Genomic DNA, 4,484 nt, shown 5'->3' with positions numbered 1-4,484 from the left:
TGGACTGTAACTTCTCCAACTCAACACATGGCACCATACAAGTCCCCAATCAAAAGGGTAGAATTCTTTAAATACCTAGAATTCTTTAGATTATCAGTTTATGAATTGATTGATGTTATTTTTTGCCTTGATAAAGACCTATTGGTATAAGGAATGAGCAATTAACAGAAAGTGGATAATTTTCTCGTTGTTTTTTTAGCTCGAATTGGTATCTAATTTAATGACATAACTACTTTTTCTAAAAGTATCAATAAACCTCTTGTTTTTCTTCCATATTTAAATATAAAATCAATAAAGGGTTAGATTTCAGTATTAGATACATTATAAATTTCTTATAATAATGGAACCCATCCAAAAGTATACTCAATGTAATAAAATTTTGGTTTTTTTTAATTTTTGTGAATCAAAGGTTATGTGAAAATTTCTATATATTATATATTTTTATATTAGTTATGTAAAGTAACGAATGAAATCAATGAGATAAATTATTAATAATAATAATACAATGTAAGGATTATTGTAAAGACTTATTAAAATGATATGTAAGTATATATATAATTGTGAATTTATTGGAAAAATAAGGTAAAAAATATCAACAATATTATCGTAGTTTTGCTCCGAGAAATCATCACTTGCTGGTTAATGCTAGACTAATTATTGTGTTACACAGTAAATTAATAACAAATCAGTTGAAATATGTCTAAATAAGGTTGGTGATAGTATCCGATTGCTGGTCAGAACCGAACGTCTGAAGATTGAAATGACCGCTATTTATTACGAGAATTTTAGTCGGTTCACCATAATTTTCGTCAGAAAAACTTAAATTACCGAATTCAGGCAAAATACTGAACTTAAAAGAAAACTTACTAAAAATTAAATGAATTACTTTTTTAAGTGTAGCGTGACGCATACGTAGGTCATTCGATGCGCTTCGATTCTGATCATTTCTCTAGTTTTTATGGATAACATACACTTTTAAGCATAATGCAAAACCTCTGCAGAAAGCCTAAAATAAACAAAAAATTATTGAAATTGTTCTCTTTTCACTTTACCTTATTCTAAAAAACTTTACGTCGCGTTGCTAAAACCAAAAGTGTAAAACAATATTTTCAATGGAGCTATATTGAGTCCAGACAGGAAACCAATATCGTGTTTAGAGCCAAACATAGTTTATACATACCGCTATTGAGTCATTCAATAACTGAATGGTTGTTCTCTCGTATACATTGCATATCTGCACATTGTATTAAACTTTACAATGTACGTTCGGTGTATACTATATTTCAGTTAACTTTATTGTTGTACTTTGTCCTGTATGAAAGTTGTCTTAAACTAAGAAAAACCTGATTGATACTAAGCAAATATTTTTTTTAATGAGAGCATTTTATATGGAAGAATGCATGTTTATAATAACTGATTGGTTCAAAAGTATCATCGCATTTTAGTGTCATTTTATTCGATGACTTTTAGTCATCTTGTAGGAAAAAGTCACAATTTATTATACTATAGTCAAACTAAGCTCTTTTGAATCTTCATTATAAACATTTCATTCAAAGTACTGTATCTACCATATGTTCGAAATAAGTAGAGCTCGTGAGAAGAACATAGAAGAAACTCAACGGCCCCTATTAAATCAGTGAGTATTTTAAAATAGCTATGTAACCTGTAATAGCCTTTTTTTAAGAAAATAAGGGACGAGACGAGCAGGATACGAATCAATTACCATCAGCTGATTTCAGCTGTTACAATGCAGTGCCACTCAGGATTCTTGAAAAATCCAAATACTCTGAGCGGCACGACAATTGCGCTCGTCACCTTGAGACATAAGATGTTGAGTCTCCTTTGCCCAGTAATTTCACTAGCTACTGCACCCTTCAGACCGAAACGCAGATATGTTTACACATTACTGCTTCGAAAGCCTACATAGGAAATTAGTTCGTAAGGTATCGGAATCCAATATATGCATCGTGTTCAAAGTTATTAAGCATTTTTACTATCAATATTTCTTAAAAAAAAGTCACTGTATAAATATGAATTACTGTAATCATCAACCTTTAGAGCTTGAATTCATTGTTTGTTTAAGGATGCTTAGTGAACACGATGGTCGTGATTATTGTGATTTGGCAGTCCTCACTTCATGTTAATCATTGTCTGAAGAATTCTGAATAGCCCGAAACAGGTCTGAAGGTGAAAAAAAAAACAAATTGTGCCTATCAGCTCCGAAGCGTGTCTGGAGTTTACTCTTCAAAAATGATTATCTTAATATATATATAATAGGCAAATGATATAAATGAATTTATCTATTTAATTACATTAATTTGATAAAATATATTTACATAACATTACTTAATTCGGAAATAGTAATATCTTTGTTTAATACTGTGACAATAGGTTTATGATAGCTAAAATACGATACATGAACATCAGAAGTTATGTGAGTTATGAATAGTGAAAACATTGCATCAATGGTTGCACCGCATCTAGTTGTCCCCAGTGTTCTACCCGAAACTAGTTGAGTTCTTCTTTCAAAAATACTACTAACCGCAATCCGTCATTTTAATCAAAATGAACATTGAAATCGCCGGGTCTGAGGAGCGGGGAGCGCTATAAGATCAACTTTTAATAACGTTTGATTTTACTACCCATTTATTTTTCATCCCGTGCGCTACATATAAAACGGTTCTTAAGAAGTAAACTCCAACAAATGAAAAATAGCTGCTATTAAAGATTAAGAGCGCTTTCACACTACGTCTGATAGATCCGTACCTGTGAAAACACGGTCCGAAGTAGTCGTAAAACTATTTCTAACGGTAGACGGAAATAAATCGGATGACAGAAGTCGGATCTAGTGTGTAAACTACTATAGAAATAGTTCTACGACTACTTCGGACCGTGTTTTCACGGATACGGATCGGACTCTTATCGGACGTAGTAGAAAGCGCTCTTTATAATTTGATTCTTTTTGATATGTAACTTCTTTTTGAAATGTAACGCTTTTAATGTCATCAAAACAAGCTATATACAGAATATAGTAAAGCCATATACATTTTATTACAAGTTAGAACATACTGCGAAAAGACTGTTTCCCCAACCTATTATTTCATTAGCAACGCCAAATAGATACTCGTAACTTAAAGTATTGAAAAGAAAGTTATAAATGGCCAACCAACACGGAAATTTTGGAGCGCTTGGTTGTTTGTAGGTAGATACAACGTCGTCATAGTTCATAACAATTACATGAAAATATACTAGTTGTCATAATTTTACATCAGATTCGCGCCGACTAAACGCGTCGCTATATAAACATTTCAATTTACAAGATTTTTTGCTGTAAATAAATAATATGTAATTATTGCTCTAAAATTATTAACTTCTGAAATATAGTCATAATTCAAATTTTAAGTTATTTATTAGCTTTTAAGTCAATACCAAAAATATGAGAGAGCAACCTCAAAAAAAAAAAAAACCCGACCCATTCCTTTGAAAACTTTACAAAATCGTGGGGCAGGTATTATGATCCTGGGGTAGTCTGCAAAAGCTGAGGATGAAAACGTCTTGGAGACGATAAGCCAGTAAACGATATAAAAGGAATAGTTAATAAGGGCTTAACACCGAAGGAAGTAAGTACTTTAACTGACATTGTACACATAAATAATACAAGAATTTCTTAGTATTGGCTTAGTACTTAGTTTTTTCGACGGAATAATCCCTTGTACTTGACATAATAAGTGATGATCTTGTATTTATTGTACTTAGTTAAGTATATTTATATTGCTAACTATACTATACTTAAAAAAATAAATATAAGCTGTACTTATCACTATTTCTTTATAAGTGAAAAAAAAACAATTATATTTATTTATTTTGCCTTTATTTAATGGTTTTATTTTTTATTCAATTATATTCATAACTATAATTAAAAAAATGACTATAAGCTGCCTCTCCAGGAGTCAATAATGTTGGCTACTGAAAACCAGTGCTACATTGGCGCTACGCCAGTGTAGTTTATAAGTTAGGTCAGTGTGGTGACATTCACTGCCGCACAGTAGCCACTTTTTCGTTTTTAGTAATTATATTATTAATTATATTATTTGATTGGTTTTATTTGTAAGTTTGAAGAATTTACTACCCATATTGGTTTGTTATTTAATAATTGTGTGATTTGTTATGAAAAATGGATTCTTATGTATTCGTCATGTTTTTCTGTCTGTCTGTCCATCCATATGTCACAGCTACATTTTTCCGAAACTATAAAAACTATATTGTATTCTGTGAATCACATTAAAATTTCCACCCAAAAACAGAAAAAAATATCAATAAATTTTGGGGGTTACATACTTAGAACTTACAATCAAATTTTTTTTTTCATCAAACACAAACGTGTTATATATATATATAAATATATGATGTACCATGCAAATTTCCATCGAAAATTGGTTTGAACGAGATCTAGTAATATAGTAATTAGTTTTTTTTTTAATAAT

Source organism: Leptidea sinapis, chromosome 8, assembly GCF_905404315.1.
Source record: "Leptidea sinapis chromosome 8, ilLepSina1.1, whole genome shotgun sequence".
NCBI classification, from domain to species: domain Eukaryota; kingdom Metazoa; phylum Arthropoda; class Insecta; order Lepidoptera; family Pieridae; genus Leptidea; species Leptidea sinapis.
Note: the sequence above shows the minus strand (reverse complement) of the source record.